This window comes from Colossoma macropomum, unplaced genomic scaffold (genome assembly GCF_904425465.1).
Source record: "Colossoma macropomum unplaced genomic scaffold, Colossoma_macropomum, whole genome shotgun sequence".
NCBI classification, from domain to species: domain Eukaryota; kingdom Metazoa; phylum Chordata; class Actinopteri; order Characiformes; family Serrasalmidae; genus Colossoma; species Colossoma macropomum.
In genome coordinates this window covers 1,680,328-1,707,468 of record NW_023495922.1, presented here as the reverse complement: position 1 = coordinate 1,707,468, position 27,141 = coordinate 1,680,328, and the positions used below count along the sequence as shown (strand labels likewise).

Genomic DNA, 27,141 nt, shown 5'->3' with positions numbered 1-27,141 from the left:
CACCTAGTTCATCATTAAATTTTATCATGTAAAGAGCAGCTAACATTTTTAAATCATTAAAGAAAAAAGGAGACAATGTATAAATATATAATTGTTTCTTTTATTAACTAAAAGAGTCACAGCGTCTACCATGTCTGGTGTGAAGGACAGCAACCTTTCACCCCCTTTACCTTTGATCTCTACACTGGTGAAATGGCTGCAGAGTTTCTGTTCTCTTTCTTGAAAGCTTTTAAGATGCATCTTGGAGATTCTCCAGCACGTCTTCAGTTAAAATCGTTCTTCTGAGCGTAGTTTTAGTGAGCTCTGCATAGCTTTGTGGTGATGGAGCTTTTTCAGGATTTCAGATGCTGCATCTGCTGTTGTCTCCAGGAGTTTGTGAAGAAGCTGAGCATCATGATGAAAGGCAGTGTTGATGGTTTGTTGAACTTTGCTTCATTCAGTGTGTTTAAAGCTGTATGTGAGATCAGCTCTGGTGGTTTACAGCTTTTTGAATGTCTCAGTTGACTTGATTAACTCTTCATCTTCAGCCATAGGGGCCCTACAGTGAATGATCTCACAAACCTTCTGCAAAGTTTGCCCCAATTTCAGTGCTAGGCTTGGCGTTTAGTAGCAGTTCTTTTCCTCATCATAGTCTGACACCTTCTTGACAGCCTGATTAACCTTTTGCTGGTTTTACAGCTTCTTCCAGGCTGCGTATAGAAGACTCGCTGCGCAAAGTCATCAAAGCCTTCCAGTTTCATGGAGCTTCTGTTGAATATACTCATATTTGGTTGGGTCATTGCCGTGTTTGTTGAAGAAAGACGGCGCTAGTTGATAAATACAGAAGTCACTGAGTACTACAGAGGCAACCTCATCTTGTTTCACTGCACTCAAGAGCTTTCAACCCCCCTGGGATATCTGTTGTGAGAATGTAGACTTTGCCAGAGCAGCCAGACTCAAAACTTTGGCTCTTCCTTGCTGTTTGTTTAGTTCACCTGGCTTTGCGGAACATCATCTTACATGTCTCCATAGGTCTTTATGTACAAGCATCCCTTTGTAATACATGCAGTACACAAATTGTTTTGAATCACAAGCTCTGTTTGGTCTTCGTTTTAGTTTAAGCAGCTCACATCCTTTCTGTAAAATATCTGAATTTTGCTGATAGTTACAACTGTTCCTAATTTTTTCCAGCAGTCTTTTATGTCCTTTTGGGTACTTTGGGAACAACAGTGCTTCTGAAACTTCAGCCTCATTCTTGTTTGTTTTCAAGTGGTGAGAAATTTTGGACGGCAGTTTCACACAAATGTAACAGTAGTTTTTCTACAGAATGTCTACAGAAGACATTTTTCAGGAACAGCCATTGTATCAGCAGCTCTGACCTCCAAGAGCCCTTTTCTTGTAGGTGTTACAGTGACTGATCTGGACGGACAGAAGTCGTTTGTTCCACTGCCTAAAGCTGCAGCTTCCTATCACAGTTTGATTTCTGAGACTGGCTTCACATGAACTTTCTTTGAATGTATATCTTCCCATTCTCTCATTCATCATCTGATCCATTCTCTGATTCATCATCTGATTCTACATCGGTGAACTGCTCCTCATAACAAAATGTCAGCTTCTTCTTCCAAACAAGCTCCTTCCCTGGCCTTCAGACACTGTTTCCCAGTGTCTTTGCTTGCATGCTTTAGGTCCAACTCTGAACGGCAAGATTTGGTGAACTTAAACAGACAGCTTTCACTTTCTGCTTACTAACTTGGGCCTTGTTTTCATATCCTATTGCAGCTCCACTGAACTGTCTGTTTCACTACGTGACTCTGACTTTGGCACAGATTCATAATCTGATAATGACTCATCATCATCAGAACTTGAATTTCTTGTCCACAAGTATCAGAAAATAGAAGGTCACAATACAACACTCAGTATAAAATGCAAACGGTTCATTAAATATATTAACCCATGACACCAGATCTCTGTCATTCTTTTCAAGTTTTTCAGAGCAGGATTTGTGCCAGAAACAAGATCAACTACAAGAGAGAACAAATAAAACATAGCTGCCAATGAAATACACAGTAATTTAAGGAACACTCCTCAACTGCAGCTTTCACTTAAGGAGATGACTGACAGCAACACATGTAGTCCAGTGTTTATTCAGAACTGTTAAAAATTTTAATCAGCATCAAAATGAACAAACTAATTTTTCAATACTATCCTTATTCTCCATTGTGTGGAATCAGGTTAAATAATTTAGATTTTATCCATCACTTTCAAAAATGGCATATCAAAAATATCACAATTTAATAAATGTAAGAATGGCCACCTAAATATGAAATAAAGACATATTCATAAAGACGTGCTATTAATCATTTGCTGTTTTAAACATCTTACCGTAATGACTGTTACTGACCATTTTATATCTCAGACTAATCCACCCGAGTGATGCAGCAGGTCCAACACACACAGGGCATTTGTTCAAGCTTGAAACAGTTGCAGGGACTCACTCATGTTTTCAGTTCTGTTGGCAAGAATATCAGAACAATCAGACAATCTGTTCAAATCCAGACAATCATAGTTTAAAATTCTGTAGTCAAAAAGTAATAAAAATAAAAATTATTTTGATCAGTGCGACAAATCTGAGAACAGAAACTGTCTGCAGTCTTTCTGTAATGATTAAATCATTAAAGGGCCCATATTCTACATTTTTCTTGTTTTTTATTCTACATTTTTCTTGTTTTTTATTTTTCTACCGAGCTTCACTTATAATGTTTGTGTGTTTTATGTATCAAAAACAGACGTTTCATTTTTCAGTGACCATTTTTCAGCCTCTCTTTATCCTTTTTGAAATAAACAGGCTGTTTTTGTTTCTGTGCTTTCAAGCTTTATATAAATGAGCTCTGCTCTGATTGGCTGCACTGTATTGTGTTTCATTCAAAAAGCAGTCCAGGCTGAAACACTCTAACTTCAGGGTGAGTGGGCAGGGCTAATCTGCTGTATGCTGAATAGGTGGATGTGTGTAAATGAGTAGGTTTTCATGACATCACAGAAACAACAAATTCAAAAAGGCCTGCTTAGCTTTTTGCAGCTTAGTTTCCAATGACTGAATGGTCTGGGAGCGACTCTGACAGTGTTCAAACACCACATCCAGCTCTTATTTAAAAAGGTGAAGAAAATTCAGTTCTCCATGATTTGGGCCCTTTAACAGAACACTTAACGGTGAGTGAACTTCATTCACTGTGACTCTGACAAAACATCTAACATTTTTCTGATAGTTACAGTAACAGTTTCTCTAAATTACCTTTTGTGTTGCGTCTTTTGGAACCTGTGGAAGCTGCTCCTCAGGCTGGAACTGGTCCTTCTCGGTCACCAGAGGGTTATATGTGACCAGAACATCTGTCTCAGCAATGTTCCAGAAACAGAAGTAAAAGGGTTCCAACCATGATCTTATTGGCTGCATTAGACGCTGTTCTTGTGGTTGTAGTACGTCTTTTTCATTTGCCATCTGTAAATATATAATTATGAGAATCAATGTGTAAGTTTCAGAAAAAGACTATAAATGAAAACATCAGTTAATGTTGTTTTCATTCACAGTGAATGTTCATCTTTAAATACCCTGCATCTCCATATTAGTGCTCCTTATAACAAATAAACACAGATGGTTTTTTTCATTTTGGGGTAACATGGCCACAAGTCTCCAGAGAGAGTCGTCTTCCAGAGCAGCATCAACACTGAAACATATAAAAAAGCATAACAGATAACTTTTAGTTCTAGAACCACAAAAACAAAAGAAAACCATTAATTAGCACATCAGCATGTCCTCACATATTACACAGACAGGCCACTTCATTAAGTCCACCTCCATGTTTCTACACTCACTGTCCACTTTATCAGCTCCACTGACCACACAGTTTCACTCTGTAGTTCTACAGTTACTGACTGTAGTCCATTTGTTTCTCTGCATACTTTGTTACCCTGAGTGCAGAAACAAGGAGGTGGACTTAATGAAGTGGCTGTCCAGTGTAGAGCTAAATGAGAGAGTAATATCATTCATACTAAAAACATTTCCACTGTAATGAAATTCAGACATGAGCACTTTCAGGACATCATGATAGATTTTCTGTCTCCTTTCAGGTTCATGTTTAGTTATTAGTTCCTCTGTGATCCAAAAGAAAACCTCCCTTATCAGAATGGACACAGCTGAATACTCCACAGTCTACGAGAGAAAACAGAACATGTTGACCACATTAAACCACATTAACCTAAAACAAATAAATACATACAGCCAATTAAATATGAATATTAAATGACCTTTTTCTGGACTTTTCTGAAATGACGGAGAACGACTAAACTAGCGCATATTGAGAATTTAAACCCCATAAATGACAAAGAACATCTAAACTAGCACTTATTCAGCATTTAAACTCCATAAACGACAGAGAACGACTAAACTAGCGCATATTCGGACGTTTCAACCCCATAAACGACAGGGAACGACTAAACTAGCCCATATTCAGACATTTAAACCCCATAAATGACAGAGAACGACTAAACTAGCACATATTTGGATGTTTAAACCCCCAAACCAAGAGCAAACGACTAAACTAGGGCATATTCGGATGTTTAAACCCCATAAACGACAGAGAAAGACTAAACTAGCGCATATTCAGGCGCTCAAACCCCCTAAATGACAGAGAACTACTAAACAAGCGTATATTCAGACGTTCAAACCCCATAAACGCCAGAGAAGAACTTAACTAGCGCATGTTCAGGCGTTTAAACCCCATAAACGACAGAGAACGACTAAACTAGCGCATGTTCAGGCGTTTAAACCCCATAAACGACAGAGAACTAGCGCATATTCTGGCGTTTCAACCCCATAAACGACAGGGAACGACTAAACTAGCCCATATTCGGACATTTAAACCCCATAAACGACAGAGAACTAGCGCATATTCGGACGTTTCAACCCCATAAACGACAGGGAACGACTAAACTAGCCCATATTCTGAAATTTAAACCCCATAAACGACAGAGAACGAGTAAACTAGCGCATGTTCAGGTGTTTAAACCCCATAAACGACAGAGAACAACTAAACTAGCGCATGTTTGGACATTTAAACCCCATAAACGACAGAGAACGCCTAAACTAGCGCATGTTCAGGCGTTTAAACCCCATAAACGACAGAGAACTAGCGCATATTTGGATGTTTCAACCCCATGAACGACAGGGAACGAGTAAACTAGCGTATATTCAGGCGTTTAAACCCCATAAACGACAGAGAACGACTAAACTAGCCCATATTCGGACATTTAAACCCCATAAACGACAGAGAACTAGCACATATTCGGACGTTTCAACCCCATAAGCGACAGGGAACGACTAAACTAGCCCATATTCGGACATTTAAACCCCATAAACGATGGAGAACGAGTAAACTAGCGTATATTCAGGCGTTTAAACCCCATAAATGACAGAGAACGACTAAACTAGCGCATATTCAGGCGTTTAAACCCCATAAACGACAGAGAACGACTAAACTAGCGCATATTCAGGCGTTTAAACCCCATAAACGACAGAGAACGACTAAACTAGCGCATGTTCAGGCGTTTAAACCCCATAAACGCCAGAGAACGACTAAACTAGCGCATATTCAGGTGTTTAAACCCCATAAACGACAGAGAACGACTAAACTAGCGCATATTCAGGCATTTAAACCCCATAAATGACAGAGAACATCTAAACTAGCACAAATCAAATCGAATCAGCTGAAAGGTCCTTGTAAACTACAAAACCCAACATGCTCACAGAAACACACTCTAATGTCTCTTCTTGTGTGCAGATTCCTGTGAGTTCACTCTGGATCCAAACACAGCGAACAGTCTTCTCTCTCTGTCTGACGGGAACAGAAAGGTGGAGTTTGTGGGATCTTCACAGTCGTATCCTGATCATCCAGAGAGATTTGATGTGTATCTGCAGGTTCTGTGTAGAGAGAGTCTGACTGAACGCTGTTACTGGGAGGCTGAGTGGAGCGGGTGGGTTCATATAGCAGTAACGTATAAATCAATCAGCAGGAAAGGAGGCAGTGCTGACTGTTGGTTTGGACGGAATGAAAAGTCCTGGATTCTGAGCTGCTCTAATATCAGTTACTCTGTCTGGCACAATAAGAACAGAACTGAACTCTCTGCTCCTCCCTCCAGCTGTAAGAGAGTAGGAGTGTATGTGGACTGTCCGGCCGGCACTCTGTCCTTCTACGGCGTCTCTGCTGACACAGATACACGGACACACCTACACACATTCTACACCACATTCACTGAACCACTCTGCGCTGGGTTTTTTGTTGATGATGACTCCTCATTGTGTTTAAAATAAAATAACCTCCTGAGTGAATTTCATAAGAAACACGCACACAAACACAGAAAACACCCAGACACACACAGAAAACACACACACACGGAAAACACACACATACAGAAAAAACACACGCACACAGAAAACACACACAGAAAACACACACGGAAAACACACACACATGGAAAACACACACGGAAAATACACGCAGACAGAAAACACACAGACAACACATACACACAGAAAACACACACACACACAGACAACACAGAAAACACACACACAGAAAACACACGCACACAGAAAACACACCCACAGAAAACACAGAACACACACACACACACAGAAAAGACAGAAAACACAAACACACACAGAAAACAAACACATACAGAAAAAACACACGCACACAAAAAACACACACAGAAAACACACAAACAGAAAACACACACACATGGAAAACACACACGGAAAATACACGCAGACAGGAAACACACAGACAACACATACACACAGAAAACACACACACACACAGACAACACAGAAAACACACACACAGAAAAAACACGCACACAGAAAACACACACACACGGAAAACACACACACACAGAAAACACGCACATGGAAAACACACATACACACACACACACACAGAAAACACATGCAGACAGAAAACACACACACGCAGAAAACACACACACACGGAAAACACACACACAAATGCACACAGAACACACACACACAAACAAAGAAAACACACAGAAAACACACACAGAACGCAGTGCCTTAAAAAACAAAATTGAACTCTTTCTCTCTGTCTGTTCTCTCTGTCTCTCTCTCTCTCTCTCTCTCTCTCTCTCTCTCAATTCAGTTCAATTCAAAGTGCTTTATTGGCATGACAAATATGCTACATTTGTATTGCCGAAGATTGCCAGAGATTTTTAAACAGAAATCAACGATTTAAGGTGAACATATTAGAGTCTAGGACTCTTTTGATCTTAACATGTTAAACATTGCAAAATTGCTAAGTTGTAGAGCTGTAATTTTAAAAAGACAGGATACAATAAAAATAAAACAATAATCAATACATGAAAAACAAACATGTTCGTGCGTGTGTATATCTGTGTGTGTGTGTGTGTGTTTTCGGAGTTTTCTGTGTGTGTGTGTGGCAGGTCAGGGTGTATTGAGCTGTGAGTGTGCAACTCTCTGTGCTCCCCTAACAGATACGGTAGTTTCTCTGTGTTAGAGAAGCTGGTAAATGTGAGATGTTTGTTGTTAATTTTTGTAAAGAACTCTTTCTGGATCTCAGTGAATTCCGGGCGCTCAGTCAGGAAGCGCAGCTCTGTCTCTGTTTTATTCAGTTCACACTGCTGGCATGTTCTTTTTTCCTGAGGCAGCCAGGATCTCCTGTGCCTGCCGGTCTTGACAGCCAGACTATGCTGACTGAGTCAGGGTGGTCCTCAGCCTCAGATCAGTCACTGTGCTCAGGGTTTCTGCCACAGTGTACTGTCTTTTTAGGGCCAGATAGCACTGCATTTTACTTTGTGATTTTGTTTTAGTTTCCCAATTGTCCCTGTATTTTTCTCTCAGATGTTCTGTAATTTGGTTGATTCTGATCAGATTGGTTGTGTTTTTCCGGTCCTGAGTCTGTTGAGTGTTAGTGTGTGTTAGTGTGTGTGAGTGTGTGTTAGTGTCTGTTAGTGTGTAGTTCAGGACCAGCTGAGTAAGGGGACTGTTGTCTTTGTCTAAAGACACATTATGAAGACGTCTTAGGACATCTTGAGGCATGTCTTAAGAAATGAAGACATGTCTTTAAGACATGTTTATAGACACGGATCTTAAGATGTCTTGGCAATAATAACATCCCAAGATGTCTCAAGATGTAGGATGCATAATACGTATTTTTAAATTTTACCTACATTTTTTTTAAATAAATCTTTTACTTTTAAATATTTTTAAGGGAATTTTTAAACGTAACATTATGTGATTACATTTTTTTCATTATTTATTTTTTTGTTCTATGTAGGATGCATAATGGTATCACTTATTTTAATATATATATATTGTATATTATTCTATAAACATACAAACATTACATACATTAGTACATACTACATTTATACATTTCAGAACAAATTTAACAACAAAAGTAATAATAATAATAATTATAGGCACATGGTTCCCAGTCTGTAACTTTCTCTACAATTAGCCATTTTATATGAAACCACTAAATGACTTTGTTTACATCACAAGGACAGAATGAAATGCATAAAAATGTGGAATTCGCCTTTAAATGTTTCAGTTGCATTAGAAAAGCTTATGGAATCAGTGAAAATCTATTTGTGAGTTCAGACTATGCCTTCAACATGGTGGTAGTATGAGGGAAGACTCTTATGCAACTATTATGTAATACAGCGTTGCTGCAAAATTTAAAAATCTAATTCAGTTCTTTTAAATACCTTTTTATAGTAATCAACCCTTAATGTTTTAAAAATGTGTTAAAAATACATGTTTTTACAATTACTATTTGACAGTTGCTTCATTTCTTAATGAAGGTATCATTGTATCAACTTTTAAAATAATAATAAGAAGGAGAACAAAGAACAATAATAAGTATGCCTAGATTACAGTAATGTAATTTAAAGGGGTATGGAAAAGGGGTATGGAATATTACATTTTTGTATTTCCTTGTAAATCTGTTAAAAATTCAGAACAATTCTACATTCAAATAATTTACTCTGCAATCCAAAGCATAGCCCATGAAAAAGCACCCACATAGCTTTCAAAAAATATAGATTACAGTTATTGTTTATTGTTTTTACAACTGTTTATGTGCATAGTACAATAGCGTCATCACACTTGATATGTTCTACAGACGGGGAAAAACATGTTAACTGACTTTGTGTAGAAATTTGAAATATACTGCAATAAATACACAGTTCCACAAACCAATGAATCTGATTTTAAGGTCTGCTGTTACTCTGTATATAGGTTATGCTAAAGTTATTAGCAATATAGTACTATGAACAATTATAAATGATAGGAAACAATTTTAAGACAAATTCATATGGACTAAAAAAACCTGACCAACAGAGTAATACAGAGGTCTGAACCCCAGCAGCACTCCTAACATACCTGAGCCAGATAATGATCAGCTGTCAAACAATTAATACCAGACTCAGATGTGCTAGGAGCTGGAATAGAGCCAAGCTGTGGACATTTTATGTGGACATATGTGGACACAGGAAACAGGACACAGATAACTCAATGTGCATATGTCCATGCCATAATGCCTGAACACTAACATTACTGATATCACACTGCTAATGTTACCGATCTCTCCTTTTAGAGTTAAATCCGTGATGAGTGAGAGAGCTGTCAAATTCACAGCCCATCGCTCCTTCCTCTGTTTTTTCTCAGTGTTGGTCTTTTTTGTCAGAGATATGAGGAAAATGCATCTGTTAAAAAATCAATTTTAAGACAATAAATTTGAAATTACTTTTGGATCTGCATACACAAGCAGGCTGAATTTAAAGGGACCTATTATGCCAATTTCCAATGTTCATAAATTTATTTTTGGGGTCGACTATAATACATTTACATGCTTCAGTGTTCCAGAAACACATTATTTTTCTCATACTGTAATTGTTTACTCACCCTCTGTCTGAAACGCTCTGTTAGAGCTCCTGTGTCTTTAAGCCCCCCTTTCCTGATGAGCCGAGTATGCTCAGATTAGTTAGCTCGCTCACTTGGCTCTGACTGATCAAGCGCCAGAGCGGTTCCGCCAATACACGGGCTCCGGTAGATGCGTTGCATGAGGGCGTGCCAAGCTCGCTGGTACGTGGGCAATAAGGATTGTGTTATGGGATTACATCATCTTGTAACAAAGGAAAAGGGCTGGGGAACTCCAGCCCTCAGGCAGCTGAGAAAAGTGGTTTCTGTGGGAAAGAGTTTCTCCCTCTGGCATATACTTTCAGCTTTGTATCTTACATGCACAAAAAGCTACATAACACAGTAAATAAAACGGGAAAGCATTATATATTCCCTTTATAAGTAAAATATAATGTACAGTATACATAATTTTACTCATCTAAAATCAACTCAGGCATTTAGTACACAAAGAAATGTGGCAAGGCTTTAAATAACACCTATGCATGAACTCCAGCGTGGCACCCAGCTCACATGCATAGCTGATGTTCAGACAATGATGTTCAGTGTAATGAAAGAAGCATCAGGATGAGGCCACTTGTGTAAGAGCACAGTTGAGTGTTGAAAATGATATGGACTGCCACCATACTGGATGAGGCCCAAAGAGAGAATGTTCCTTGGGAAGGATTGAAAACAACAAAGTTGATTAGATAATTCACAATTCTATTGTTTTCATCCTCTAACATGCCTCAGTCAACACGTGACAGAAATGATCATTTGCTATTGAGGCAGGTGTGAGCTTAGTACTGATATCTGTATCTGTTAAAAGCTGTGTTAAAGGAGAATTACATGATTTTTAAGCACAATTTCATCATTAAGATGCAAAAAAGTAGTTTGATACAAAATGTTCCACTGTGGAAAAACTTACAGAGTCAGAGTTGTTCATAGTGGCAGTGACAAGAACCAGACGTTTGAAGAGTTCAATGCCTCTAATCTCTCTCACAGAGAATTATGACATGAAATGATTATTAATAAGAGCTGAACTCTATTTTATTCTAATTTGTAGGGCTCTGAGACTTGCAGTATTACACATAAAGCACTGTGAAGAAGTAAATTCATAAATATTGATACAGTGTTGGTGATATTGCCATATCGATATTTTGAACACAGCTGTAATGGCAAATAACATATTAATAAATTGAATGAACAAAGCGCAGATATTTGAGTACTCTAACTCAGCTTTACCTAAACATTCTGCTCTTCTGTATTACAATAAATACTTAATGAAATATATTTGTTTGAAATACCCACCAAATCTAAACATCTGTCTGACATTCTTATAGTTTTATTTAAAAAATTAAAACTTGAGTCTCACCAGTTGCTCAGCTTCAGATGATTTCTGATGAGAAACATCTAAAACAAAACAGACACATGAGGTAAATGCAGCAAAACAATAACAGCAAGACATAACAATGAAAAACACATAATTCACATAATTCTGAGGCAGCCCTTCATTTGGAGCGCGTGCTAAGCGGCATCTGACGCAGCCGCGAGGTGTAAACAGACACGCCGCTTAGCCGCTAGCTAACCTAGCTAACTACATACGCTAACCTACCGCTGGTGTCTTCACTCGGCAGATCGACCCAGAAATACAGAAATAGAAGTTTACTCCAGCTGACATTTAGAGAGGCTGCTTATCTCATTCGGTCACTACTCACCTTTTGCAAGCAGAGTCTGACCGCTGCAGTCGTAACTCCAGTCGTAACTCCAGCCGTAACTCCACTCGGTCCGGTCAGTTAACTTCAGTCAGCTACGCAGCTGAAAATCCTCGTTGTTGGGAGCTGAAAGCATCACCCAGCAGGCGGCGCTGTCTCAGTAAGGAGTGTAAGAGAGTCTTATCGAGGTTTAACACTCGCTAAACAAACTCGATAAACTGACCGCGTTAGCGACCTGAGAGACCCACTCACTGTAAACGGCTGTAACAGTCGCGCTTGGCTTTAAACGAAGGAACGGCGGAGAGCGCTCGCGCTTCAAAACCGAACGTCCAAGCGGCGGAGTCTCGCGCTCTGATTGGTCTAAACTCCCGCCAGTCTTTTGTTTGTCCTCCCATAGAGCTTTTTCTGGTTCGCGCCTCTGCTGTACTGAATGAACTGTGCTGTTTTTTTTTTGTTTGTTTTTTTTGTTTTTTTTTATCTAGACACAGAATAGAAAACTGCAAACTCTTGAAATACACGAGACAGCTGTACAGCATTATTATACAGCATCACTGGAGGCCATGTCTTAATATATTAAAGTCAAAATATGAAGTTGGACATTTAAACAAAAATCTGTTTATTATGTATTTTACGTGGTGAAACAATATAGGTCTTTATATTACTACTCAAATACATTTGTTTATTATTGTTCGTGTTTTCCAAATACCTGGAGATAATAATTTTGAAAGTTATACAAATTAAAAGTCTAACTTTGGGCAGCCCTGATCTGCTTAAGAAAATAAACAGAAGTGTAGATGTTGAAGAGAGTGAACCAAGTGCTTTTTCTGCATTACGTTTTGGTGGTATGTGATCTCTAAAGTACTCAGGTTAGCTGTTAAGTACATTTACTTCCTATTAGCTCAAAGTTGTTTTATCTTGGTTCCTAGCTTGTTGCCTCTGGTTACAATTGTACATTTGAAAATAGATCAATGTTGTGTTAATCATAGCACGTTTTCTGCAAATGAGCAAAAGGCTGTGACTGACTGTGATTATCTCCATTGGTAAATGTTACAAATTAAAAGTTATTCTACCATGAACTTCAGTGATATAAGGAAATGGGTTTAAACATTTTAAGGTAAGGTAAATGGTATAAGAATTGATTTTTTCTTTTGCTATTTTGCCACTGTAAACACATTTCTGCAATAATCAAAAAACAAAACATAAAAAAAAAGAATCACAAAAGTACAGCAAGTAAAACCTTAGTGAATGTTCTTTTAGTAATATCACACAAAAACCATAAGATTACAGCAGACTGTTTCTTGAGGACATACTTATATTCTTTCTTACATAGTTATATTCTCATATTTTACATTAGGGAGTACTGTGGTAATCCTGGTAATCCTCAGTTGTAATTTTCAGTTTGGCAGTACCACAGGAATACCACCTCAGTAAACAAAGAACGTCTGTGGACGTCCAAAATGTGTTTAAAAATAGTCGGTCAGTCGGGGACATGTTATGAACGTCAATAGACGTCCAAAATCCGTTTCAAAAAGTCAGTCCATTGCTGACCTGTTAATAACGTCCATAGACATTCAAAATCAGTTTTAAAGATGTCAGTCCATTGGTGACCTATTAATAACGTCCATAGACGTCCAAAATCCGTTTCAAAAAGTCAGTCCATTGGTGACCTGTTAATAACGTCAATAGACGTCCAAAATCCGTTTCAAAAAGTCAGTCCATTGGTGACCTGTTAATAACGTCAATAGACGTCCAAAATCCATTTCAAAAAGTCAGTCCATGGTGATCTGTTAATAACGTCAATGGACGTTTCACTATAACCCAAAAATAATGATAACGATCATGATAATAACAATACCAGTACCACTGCTTCTAGCCTACTGCTACTACTACAACAACAACTACTACTACTACTACTACTACTACTACTAATAATAATAATAGTAATAGTAAGAAGAAGAAGAAACAACAAAAAGAAAGCTGTATTCCAGTCCAGAGATATTATGTTATGTTTCTTTTCTCAAAGATACCAAATGTTAAATATAGCTTGGCTTACTGTTATGTTAGATGTTGATTGCTGAAGCTTGATAATATTTCACTTGTCTTTATGGTGTAAAGAACATGCCATATGACGTCACATGGAGTGTGGTTGTCATTATTCAACATGGTGCCATCAGCTTTTCTATATTTTCTGGACTTTTAATGCAAGTGCTAAATGGTGTTTGTAATTGCATATCTCATAGCAGTATGCATTATTTAAGACACAATTCGAATTTGAATGCAAACATATTTGCGTTTTAATTGATTGTATTGTATAATAGCTGGAAACTTTTAATATAGAAAAGCAGCGTTTTTGACCATTCATTTTCATTATCTTAATACAGTCTGACTCTGACATAAAAAAAACGCCCATTTTATTTTATTTCATCATCATGGCCCTTCAGCTCTGCCAAAATGAAAATGTCTTTGCAATCCTGTTTGCAACTGCATTTCCACTGTCAGCAAGGCAGTCCTGTCATTTAAGCGCTGTGGGTTTGTTGGATGTATCAAGCGGGTTAAAGAAGCCGCGATGTCCATCTGAACGGACACCTATCACTGCCCCTTTGGAAGGTCCTCACCTGAGAAAGTCCTCAGCGAGCCGACACAGCGCCCAGCGCTACTGTCCACATTGGTCCAGGTGAGTAAACGTTAGCTGGCCGTTTTAGGTGGACCTTTTGCCATATACGAGTCACTAAGCTTACAAAGAATTTTTTAAATATTAGCTAGTATTATCATTTGTTTACTAATAGAGGGTACATGTTAGCCAGCTAGCTAGCTAGTTAGTATTTGATACAGCTGCTGAAGCTGTCCTGCTAAGGTTAGCTAGTGCTGAACAGTCGTGCTAACTACGGGAAACATAGCGGTCGGTTGGGCACGGCATTAATGCAGATTTAAAGATTTGTCTGTATTGGCTGAATATAGCGAATTAAAACCTTATTAACGAAGGTAGCGGCCATTTTATTTCCCTTAATTCAGTGTGATTGATGGTGAAGGTCCTGATAAAAGCTAAGCTCGCTAGCTAACGCTATTGGTTCATCACGACAACACGCGTTTTCTGACATTAGCTGTTTCTGTTGTTGCCCTATATAAGTATTTGCTATTAACTTCTTAGAAACACCACATAATCATTCTAGTAAAACGCTAACGTGAATAGTAGCTGTATATTGTGAATGTAGCGCTCCATATAGCGTCTACGTTGTTCATCTTAGATTTTTGCGCGGGCTCATTTGTAAAAGTTAGCCGTTAGCTATATTGAGCTACATTAGCTATATTTACCTAAGCTTGTAGTCACATACATAAATAGTTCGAGGCTCATTTTAAAACTGCCAGGAGCATATTTTTACTTTCAAACGAAGTACCACAATTAATGATTATTTTACAACATTTGAAAGTAGTTAGCTTATGCAGCTAGGTAATTTGAGTAGCTAACGCTAGCTAGCTAGCTAGCTTATTTTTTTATACAGCTGCAGAAGCTACAGCTGTGTTTCTAGATGTTGGTAGGCAGGGAAAATGGGGCAGTCATTCTGATGCTTCGTTCATAAGCTTTGGCTACACAAGTTGAAATCATTAGTGAGGTTTTATTAGACAATGAAATGTCCTATCAGCGATAAGTTACTGAATTAACTGTAGCTGACTGTCATCTTTTGCAAACAAATATTTGTTTCAGAAGCTGACTGGATTCGTCTGTGTGCCACAACAACATACTGGCAGTGGTCAAATAATGCGCACAAGTTAAAAAAGCAAGTATTATCGCAAACAGAATAGAACGTTATGTGTTAACAATTTATGTACAGGTTTCCTGGTTATCAGTTGCCGCACTCATTTTATGACTAAGAACCTATTTAAAGTAATGGTTTAGCAAAATATAAAATTTAAACAATTTTCTGCTTACCCCCAATGTAGTCTTTTGGCCAAGACATAATTGGTGTCCAAAGTTTGTGTCTTTAGTTTAGCAATGGAGCTGTGAAGCTAACATTTCTAACAAACACTAGAAGTCAATATTCACCTAAATCATTTCATGTCTTCATTAAGGTGGCGCAGACTTCTCAGTGTGGTGTACAACACAGTATGACATACTGTGGGCTATAAAAGTGAACAAAACGTCATCACAGAGTAAGTGCCGTGGGTGACCTCTCTGTCTCAGGAGTAGGATTGCTGAGCTAGAATTGTTTTTTTATGGAAATGACAGTCATAATTACTTTTCCAACATCAGTCCTGTGCAGCCTTTGTGTTGCCTAGAATGGCCGTAGTGGTGAGGTTTTGTTCATTTCTATAGTTCAAAGTAAGTCATTCTGTGTCCAACACTACACTGACAAGTCTGCTGACTCTAATGGAGACCTAGATGAGGTTTGAGAGGGTTGAGAGAAGTTTTAGGGATGTATTTATGGAAAAACATCTGGGTTAATATTCTAGTCTTCTAGTGTTTGAGCAATGTTACACATAATACCAATACTAAACTAAAGAAGCAGAATCATTAATTGTAGTCATTTCAGTCAAATTTTATATTGGAATTTGTAAGGCATATAAAAAAGTCAAATAATAATACTGAGCTTTATAGCTGCATTCTGTACTATTTACTACCCAGTTTGTTCTTTGGACTTTGCTTTATTCTTTTAACAAATAAACACTGACCAAAATAAGAGAGAGGCTTTTCAGTTCCCAGCAGTCTAGTACAGAGTTTAGAAATCTCATGAGTCTTAGGAGAATATATAAAATTAGAGACAGTATATAAAATTAGAGACAAGTTCAAGCCCTTTGCATTTAAAAGAACATATCACATCACTACTTCGCAGTTGTTTAGAAGCCCACTGAAATAAACATTTAAAAATAACTAAAAATATATATTTGTAATTATCATTTGCCTCCTTATTGGCTACATTGCAGACAGGAAAATATTATGTACATTATATGGAAACATATTTCAGATTTGAAAGGTTTAAATATATGTGAATTAAAAGCTGTCAAAGGCCTTGTGGCATTGTGACTATTAATTGATAAGCAGGGTCTGAATAACATGTGCACTTAAAATAAATTGTATGAATTAAAAGTAGCTGACTTCGTATTCTACATGTAAGAATGTATAAAGTAACATTTTATTTGAATTACTATAATGAGGTTAATGAGAACAGTACAATAACTGAAATCTAAAAAATGACTGGCTGTCATTATATTACATTAAATGACTGTGCGATCACTGTCATTTAAAAGATCCAAATTAAGCCATTCCAAATCATGGTGAATTTTAATGCCAAAATCCATCTCATCTTTGAAATCATCATAAGAGTCCTTGCATGGAACTTTAAGGATGTTAGAACATGTTTTAGCTTAAGGGAACTTAGACAAATCATGTAGAAATTTCACTGTGGGAGGGGATCACTGCCAAATGCTGGCACATTGTCACTCCTTGTGGCAAAGATGAGGATGTCTTCAAATGAAAAAACAGACTTTCCTACTGAAAAACAGTCAAGTTACAGCTAATGTCATAAACCATTTCTCACCAAGTTTTATAAAACCTTTAGATTTGAATTAAGTGTTTCTGCTCTAGAAAAGTAGATTAAACAAACTGGCAGCTGTCTGATAGAATATATACTTAAATCACATGTTCTCAACATCCAAGAGATCATCTCTCCAGTGCCAGCTTCATTTTCTTTCTCATATCTGTTGCTCCCAGGCTCAGAATGTTCCTCTTTGAACAGCTGTTCAACAGTCTCAGCTGTTGGTTCCTGGTCACCCTTTGTAAATACTGGTTTGAAGCTACTTTGTTGTGACTGTATTGCATCCAGAAGGCTAAAGGAATGAAGTCCATCCATGAACATATACGGACAACATAATCTGATGTTTTACAAATTACACATTAAAAAATTACACTCACATTATAAACTGAAATTTTGGACAATAATAATATATCATACTTTTCAAACTGTGTCCTTGTTCTCTGAAGAACATACCAGCTGATGATGTCGGTCACACTTTATTTGGGTCCCCTATAGATGATCTACCAAACTTTCTGGTGATATTGGTTGATTATCAACAACATTAAGACGTTAAGGCTAGGGTTAGGTCTTGGAGTAGGTGTAGGTTTTGCCTTGTGGTTAGGGTTAGTGTCAGGTTTAGGGTTATGGTTAGATCTCATAGCACCTTTCACACACAACTTCAAGTTGAGTTACATTTCGTAGATATTTAGTTAAATGTTAGTTAAAGATAGACTGAGCATCTGCAAAACATCTACAGTGGACCATCCAAATAAAGTGTTACCATGACATCTTGTACAACTTCCTTTTTGTTGTCAAGTGTGATGTTTCTAAGACATCCAGCTGGCATCAGAAGGTTTTCACATTTTTCTAAGATGGTGGCCAAGTTCTCCTCACTCTCTGAACCAAGAATCTGCAGTTATAGTGCAACAGATTTAAATAAACTTAGTTTCTACAATTTATTCCTGGAAAAACTTTACCTAAAGAACAGTGGGAAAGCTGAGTTAGACTTAAACTGGATAAAATTAAATACTTCTACCCCACAAAGAGGTTTCAGTAGTCTAAAACAGTCCACAAGACCTACCAGCTCTGCACCATTTCAATAATTTCCTGCCCCAACATGACTGATGTAGCTCACTGGCTAATTACTGAAAGCTGAACAAGGCTTCTCTGTATTTGGCCTTGTTAAGTGGAAACATACTGTGTATTTACAGCACCAGTTGTTGGTTCAGTGACTGTTTGGTGTAAAAAAAGAACTTTCATCAAGACTCACACTGGATAAGTCTGTCAATTCATTGTCTTAGATGAGAGGCTGTCAAAGTGGGGGATGAGATATTTATAGTTATTGTATAAAGTAAAAGTTGTGTACATACTTATATTAATTTTAAAATTAACATCACACAAAAGTAATGTGTTTTCCAATTAATATTAGGTCTGCCACAGCATCATTTATATAATTCATACTTTATATAATTTATGTTTAATTCATACATTTATATAACATATGATTTAAACTTATGCAGGTAGATGTTTCATCACCAGCCTGGAGGCACTGACCAAATGGTATAACATTCTGGGGGTCTGGCAAGAAGGTTGGAGCCCCTTTTAGATGAACTTAAATGACTGTTATTGAAAAATGGTGATACTTTACTATTATAGGCTTTTCACTATAGTAAACAAACAAACTGCTTTTAATGTAATGTAAATGTTACTTACATTTCATGTGGTAATACATGTCTTTAGTGATGGACAGTGATCCCAACTCGCTACTGTATCGCTGTTGATATCAGAAAGGAAGAGGAACAGAGACTGGTGGAGGGGGGAGGGGGGAGGCAGTGAGAGAGAAACCGACAGCAACTTTAATCTGACGCCGTTACAAACGGAGAGAAGAGCTCAGACATCAGCGCTTTGGATTCACTCGGTAAGTTAACTAACAGAAATCAGGAATTTCTGCATGTAGTTTAAAACAAGAGCACGTTTTTATGTGTTTCACAGATACTAAACTGTTCTTTCAGCTGAACACATTAAAGTTAAAGTTATTAAAGTTAGTCGTATTTAACGCTGATAGCTGTGCGTTTGAGCGAAGGTCTAAATGTATAAACACTAAACTGAGCGCTGAATACAGATATAGTCGTATTTAATGTGTTTATTTAATTATGTGTCTTGTCTGAATTCAGAGCGCATTACTGTTTATGAGGCACACTGAGCTGATAAAGCACTAATACTGTAAAAGGCGTGGTGATGTGCAGTAGCGCGGTTTGACCCGCAACGCTTTAGATGGGCGTGTTTATTAGCTCTATCAGTCATGTCCACCTTGTTTTTTGAGATTATGGCTGAAATGTCTGGTTGTGGAAGTGAAGTTCATTACAGTGAATGAGGTTTTAGGGTGGGTGGATGTTTAATTTCACTGTTGGGGGGCAGTAAACAGAAAACATTCTCAAGAGCAGTTCCAGAGGGAGACACCAAAGGTGCCGCCAAAAGTACTGTTGTATTAACTGAATATAGAGGGAATGCTTATTACTGCTGTATATACTGGATAATTGAACGGCAATTACTTGATGATTGTAGCAGCATGTTCAAATTTACTCTACAGCAGATACTCAGCGTCCGATCACTGCAACACGAGACAGACATCCAATCAGAGGACCGAGAGTACGTTTGAGTGAAGGTCTTAATGTATAAACGCTGTAAACTGAGTGGTGAATACCACGGTAAAGTTAGTTTTATTTTCGATATTCGTCTTTTCGGCGCTAATAACATTTGATCGGACTACGGTGGTCAGCAAAGACTTACATATTCATGACAGTACGACCACGGAGAGTGATGCACACCTGTTCTTTTACAGTTTGGGTGACATTTAACGTGCCGCTATTTTGTGTTAATACCATAGAACTGAGACAAGTATTTCAGTCGGAAGAAAAAATCACGCACTTCTAGACCACGCCTACAACCATACACACGCATTTGTTTTCCTCCAAAGCGTTTCAGTGCATTTAAATACATATTTTAATTGTTCATGCTAACAATAGACACCGTCAGACAATAAAACATCAATAGCGCCATAAACACTGTGTCCATGCACATCTGATTAATTGTGTTATTTGCTCTAAATTATGGTTAGAAATACACACCACTTTAATTTAGAAAAAAGACTTTGAATTAACCTGTAACTAAAATGTACTTGCCAATAATTGTCCTGAGAGTACTGAGCGTACCTTACCTGTAAAAACTGATATTACCTGTATACTGATATAGCTAGTTAGCTTGATGACAGAGGTTAAGTAATAGTCAGACATTAGCAGTCTTGAAGGTTCAATAGATCCTTAACCATCTTAAATATTAGTTTAAAAATTGTGTAGGGTAGAAAAGAAAACGTCTTATTTAAGTGGATCAAATTGCAAATCAAAAGTTTTTTTTAAATCCATCAAACACTGAGTCAGATTTAAATTTTAAATAATTTTTTCATTTTGAATTTCGATAACATTTTAGACATTGAACATTTAAATCAGGAGTGTTTGGTGCAGATTTCAGTAAAGTTTCAGTAATGACACACAAACTTTGAATTTTACTTGAGGAGGTAATGTAGCTAAAATACTGCTTAGATTCAAAATGCAGCATTCACTGCAATTAATGCAGCTGAAATGCTCCTGAAGGTTAAATACAAATGTTAATATAAAGTAATTATTGCAGTACATTCAAAACTCAAAAGTTGTGTATGATTGCTGAAACTTACCTGCACCATACACTATTGTTTGTAGTGTTGGGTGCAATACAGCTGAAATGCTACTGAAATTCAAAGTTGATAAAAGTTAAAGCAATATATCGAAAATTTAAAGGCTGTGCATCATTGCTGACACCTCACTGCATCATACACAGCTGTTTTTAATGTTGTATATAATGCAGCTGAAATATTATTGAAACTTAAAATACATACAAATTAATAAAAATAGTTACAGCAATATATCCAAAATTTAAAGGCCCTGCATCATTGCTGACACTGCACTGCACTGTACACAGCTGTTTTTAAATTTGTATATAATTTAGCTGAAATAGCTTTTTTATTTATTTTGAACTTATATTTCAGCCACATTACATACAACACCAAAAATAACTGTGTATGGTGCAGCTAGGTATCACCATTCATACAATTTTTTTCGATTTTGGATCTAATGCAATATCTCTTTTAGATAATTTTTTTATATATTTTGAATTTCAATTATATTTCAATTATATTATATATATATTTTGGATATAATGCAATAAATATGTAATTGTTTTATTTAATTTGAACTTCAATAGTATTTTGCCCATCTTACATACAACACTAAAAACTACTGTGTATGGTGCAGTGCAGTGTCAGCAATGATGCACAGCCTTTGGATTTTGGATATAATGCGATAACTACTTTATATTAATTTTTATTTATTTTGAACTTCAATAATATTTTGGCCATCTTACATACAACACTAAAAATAGCTGTGTATGGTGCAGTGCACTGTCAGCCATGATGCATAGCTTTTGGATTTTGGATATATTACTGTAATTGCTTTTAATTAATTTTTATGTATTTTGAATTTCAATAATATTTCAGCTGCATTATTTACAACATTAAAAACAGTTCAGTACAGTGCAGTGAGGTGTCAGCAATGATGCACAGCCTTTGGAATTTTGATATATTACTGTAATTACTTTTATAATTTTTATTTATTTTGAATTTCAATAATATTTCAGCTCAATTATATACAACATTAAAACAGCTGTGTATGGTGCAGTGAGGTGTCAGCTATGATGCACAGCTTCTAAATTTTGGATATATTGCTTTAACTTTTATCAATTTTGAATTTCAGTAGCATTTCAGCTGTATTACACCCAACACTACAAACAATAGTGTATGGTGCAGGTAAGTTTCAGCAATCATACACAACTTTTGAGTTTTGAATGTATTGCAATAATTACTTTATATTAACATTTGTATTTAACCTTCAGAAGTATTTCAGCTGCATTAATTGCAGTGAATGCTGCATTTTGAATCTAAGCAGTATTTTAGCTACATTACATCCTCAAGTAAAATTCAAAGTTTGTGTGTCATTACTGAAACTTATCTGCACCAAACACTCCTGATTTAAATGTTCAATGTCTAAAATGTTATCGAAATTCAAAATGAAAAAATGATTTAAAATTTAAATCTGACTCAGTGTTTGATGGATTTAAAAAAAAACTTTTGATTTGATCCACTTAAATAAGACGTTTTCTTTTCTACCCTACACAATTTTTAAACTAATATTTAAGATGGTTAAGGATCTATTGAACCTTCAAGACTGCTAATGTCTGACTATTACTTAACCTCTGTCATCAAGCTAACTAGCTATATCAGTATACAGGTAATATCAGTTTTTACAGGTAAGGTACGCTCAGTACTGTCAGGACAATTATTGGCAAGTACATTTTAGTTACAGGTTAATTCAAAGTCCTTTTTCTAAATTAAAGTGGTTTGTGTTTCTAACCATAATTTAGAGCAAATAACACCATTAATCAGATGTGCATGGACACAGTGTTTATGGCGCTATTGATGTTTTATTGTCCGACGGTGTCTATTGTTAGCATGAACAATTAAAATATGTATTTAAATGCACTGAAACGCTTTGGAGGAAAACAAATGCGTGTGCATGGTTGTAGGCGTGGTCTAGAAGTGCGTGATTTTTTCTTCCGACTGAAATACTTGTCTCAGTTCTATGGTATTAACACAAAATAGCGGCACGTTAAATGTCACCCAAACTGTAAAAGAACAGGTGTGCATCACTCTCCGTGGTCGTACTGTCATGAATATGTAAGTCTTTGCTGACTACCGCAGTCCGATCAAATGTTATTAGCGCCGAAAAGACGAATATCGAAAATAGAACTAACTTTACCGTGGTGCGGTGAATACCGATATAGTCGTATTTAACGCTGATAGCTGTGTGTTTGAGTGAAGGTCTGAATGTATAAACGCTATAAACTGAGCGGTGAATACAGATATAGTCGTATTTAACGCTGATAGCTGTGCGTTTGAGTGAAGGTCTGAATGTATAAACGCTGTAAACTGAGCGGTGAATACAGATATAGTCGTATTTAACGCTGATAGCTGTGCGTTTGAGTGAAGGTCTGAATGTATAAACGCTGCAAACTGAGCGGTGAATACAGATATAGTCGTATTTAACGCTGATAGCTGTGCGTTTTGTCTGAATTCAGAGCGCATTACTGTTTATGAGGAACATTGAGCTGATAAAGCACTAATACTGTAAAAGGCGTGGTGATGTGCAGTAGCGCGGTTTGACCCGCAGACCTGCAGCGCTTTAGAGGGGCGTGTTTATTAGCTCTATCAGTCATGTCCACCTTGTTTTCTACTGAGCGCTGTATTTTGAGATTATGGCTGAAATATCTGGTTGTGGAAGTGAAGTTCATTACAGTGAATGTGGTTTTAGGGTGGGTGAATATTTCACTTTACTATTGGGGGCCAGTAAACAGCCAGAATTCTTTAGAGCAGTTACAGAAGGAGACACCAAAAGTGTTGCCATGTGTACTGTTATATTAAATGAATATAGAGGGAATGCTTATTACTGCTGTATATACTGCATAATTGATAGGCAAATTACTTAAGGGTTGTAGCAGGATGTTCAAATGTTTTAAATAATTATATTAATAGTATACTGTAAAACCTAATGAGCTAGGGAAACTCAAATGGTTTCAGGAAACCAATTGCTTAAACCATTTAAGTTTAGGTTACTCAAATCATTTGACCATGAGTAATTCCCTGAACTGAGTATGAACAACACATCTGTTTATTGTTGTATACACTTAAGTAAACTGAGTTAATCACTCATTTGATCTTAAAATGATTGAGTATTTTGGACTTATATAATAACGGTACTAATTCTATACAATTAAGTAATTCTAACTTGTATTTACTGCTTTTGCACAGTCTTGGCCACTCGAGTTCAGCTAACTCAGTTTCTTCCATTAAAAGCTAAACTAGACTTTAATTTTAACAAATTTATACTGAATGGCAGAACATTTTTGACAAGAATGCCTTAAACAGTTTAACTTAATACTGTTCTGGACCAGCCCAGTACTGACAACTCAGTTGTTAACTTTGGAAAAATACTCTTCAGTTTGTAGGAAAATGCAAATTAACTGATCTCAACTAACTTTACTTAAGTAAGTAAGGATTATACAAGAAATAGTATGTGTTAATAGACTTGCATTAGTAAGATGAGTAACAGATGAATAAAGTAAACCCAAAAAAATTAAGTTAGTGCAATTGTTTACATTTTACTGTGTAAAAGTAATAAAGACGGCAAAGGTGCACCTTATACCGGTGCAGTTTTCCTAACTACAGTGAGTGTGGTGTGATCTTATCTCACAGAATCTCCAATGAGAACCACCATGATTCCAGTATGAATTTTTCTTGTAATCATATTTTTCTGACATATTTACATAGTTCTTAAATATGTGTTACTGGTCTAATCTCTGAGTCGCTACAGTAGCTTCACAAAAGCATAAAGCTCAAATTAAGCACAGTTCTAAAAGCAGAAGAAATATTTCAGTGAATTGCCCAACTAAATTTAACATTAAATATTAAGAGAGGATAAATAATTCTCATAAGAAAGAAAAAATCATGTCAACTGTACTGGAGACAGCATGTGGCCTGTTTAGACTGAGATCTGCTGGGGGAAGGATGTTTTTTCCACGTAACCACTAGATGGTGATATTGATCAAGTGATCGGGTGATGAATACAAACAGAACTGAAAGTAACTTTAAGCTGACGCCCTCAGCGAAGAGGAGCTGTTTAGAGGTTTCGCCGTTCTGGATTTCACACAGTGATTTCATTAAATATGAAATCTAGTAAATAAGTACAATAAGCTTGTGTGACTCAGGAGATTTTGTGTGTCTGTATGTTCGGATTCTTTAATTCAGCTCAGTCGTGGATTAAACTAAAGGGAAATGTGAGACGAGCTGATGCTGAAACCAGTCATGAGACACAAACAGAGGGTTAAAGCACGTAAATCCATTTATGTGAATTTGTGTAGAGGAGCACTGTAAACATGTGAAGAGAGAGAGAGAGAGAGAGAGAGAGAGCTCTAAATATGTGAAAACTATTAATGTGCTTAGGCTAGGAATAAAGAGAGAGACAAAAAACACGCTGCAGACACAGTGTATATGGAGTATTTTGGGATGTTCCACTTATTTACCACTAGAGGGCGATTTTCAGCATGTGATCAGGTGGCGCACTGAAACGAAACTAAAAGTAAATGTAACCTGCTACTGAAGAAGGTCAGATTTCACTTGATTGTTAATATATATGTATAAATATTAATATGTTCATGTATATAAATTCACTAACTCTAAAATACAAGTAAAAACAAATAAAGAACTAAATTTAAATCAAAAACCTTTTTTTTACATATATTGTACACAGGTATTACATATACACAGTTTTTCATATACAGGATTATGTGTGTCAGGTACATAGAAATATTAACATTTGAAAACAATGTTACTCTATTTATTTATTTAGTTAGCTAGTTAGTTAGTTATTTCTTCTTTGAGTGAGAGTGATGTATTTTTCCCGTGTGAAGCTATATACCATTATACAACCCCATTTCCAAAAAAGTTGTGACGCTGTGCAAAATGTAAATAAAAACAAAATGCAATGATGTGCAGATCATTTAAACCATGTATTTCATTGAAAATATTACAAAACAAGATATCAAATGTTGAAACTAAGAAATTTCATTGTTTTTTAAAAAATATTTGCCCATTTTGAATTTGAAGCCAATAACACGTTCCAAAAAAGTTAAGACGGGAGCAACAAAAGGCTGGTGAAGTTGTGCAATGCTAAAAAAACACCTGGTGGTTGATTGGCAACAGGTCAGTAACATGATTGGGTATAAAGCATCTCAGAGAGGCTGAGTCTTTCAGAGGTAAAGATGAGGAGGGGTTCACCACTCTGTGAAAGACTGCACGATCAAATAGTGCAACAATTCAACAATAATGTTTCTAAACGTAAAATAACAAAGAACTTTTGCTTTTTATCATCTATGGTACATAATAACATTAAAAGAAGAGAGAAATCTCTGTATGTAAGGCCAAAAACCAGTATTTGCAGGCTGAGGAAATCACTGCATGAGCTCAGAAACACTCGGTGAAAACAGTTCATTACTGCATCCACAAATGCAAGTTAAAATTTTAAAACGCAAAGAAAAAATCACATTTAAACATGATCCAGAAGCACTGTCACCTTCTCTGGGCATAAGCACATTTTGGACAGAGGTGAAGTGGAAAAGTGTCCTGTGGTCCAGCAAATCAAAATTTATTTTTTAAAATTATGATAGAATTCCAAAATGATGATGGTATTTCAAAATTATTACATGTCATACTTCCATTCCATGTCTGAATGACTAAATAAACACATTCCACCCATTTATATTTTAAAGGGGTTAACTGATTGGTGTTGTAACAGCCCATCAGTAGGTGGCACTGACAGTAAGAGGGGAAAAATCAGTGACAGGAAAAAAACAAGCAAACTAAGAAAAAACTAAGCATGGTAGTAGATGAGCCACTAAAAAGATACACATGCTCAATTTCAGCTCGATTTCAACAGCTGTCATTTTAGCATCAGTTAGCTGGAACCAAGCCTGTGCTGTAGTGTGATGTTTGGCCAGCTAAATAAGCTCTCACTCTCAGACACCACAGAACAGGTTAATTTTTTACGCTTTTCGTCATTCCAACATCAGTTACTCGACTTTTCTCTCTCAAACATTAGTTTTTAGTTTTTATCTAAATTTGTATCAAAAGAGCACCCGTTTTCAGAATCAAGCCTGTACTGTGATTGTTGGCACTGTTTGTATCTGTATCCTTCTTGCTAATCAAATGTTAAAGTAGCCAATCAGGCTACAGATCCAAACATCCAAACAG

General features: G+C 36.7%; 1 protein-coding gene, 1 long non-coding RNA gene and 1 pseudogene across 2 annotated transcripts in view; 2 read left to right on the top strand and 1 right to left on the bottom strand.

The window, feature by feature from the left end:
* The window catches only part of LOC118803540, a 70,569-nt pseudogene extending 64,145 nt beyond the window's left edge, over window positions 1-6,424 (top strand).
* Window positions 6,425-8,067: 1,643 nt separating this feature from the next.
* On the bottom strand, window positions 8,068-11,721 carry LOC118803524. The gene is made up of 5 exons (XR_005006877.1): window positions 11,683-11,721; window positions 11,340-11,377; window positions 10,465-10,640; window positions 9,974-10,150; window positions 8,068-9,774 (listed from the first exon to the last, which is right to left on the bottom strand). It is a non-coding gene; the product is annotated as an uncharacterized LOC118803524 (long non-coding RNA).
* Window positions 11,722-19,011: 7,290 nt separating this feature from the next.
* LOC118803521 overlaps window positions 19,012-27,141 on the top strand; it is a 54,463-nt gene continuing 46,333 nt past the window's right edge. The window contains exon 1 of the mRNA XM_036564011.1: window positions 19,012-19,107. The gene's annotated coding sequence lies outside the window, so the exon portion shown is untranslated. The remainder of the gene's footprint in view (window positions 19,108-27,141) is intronic.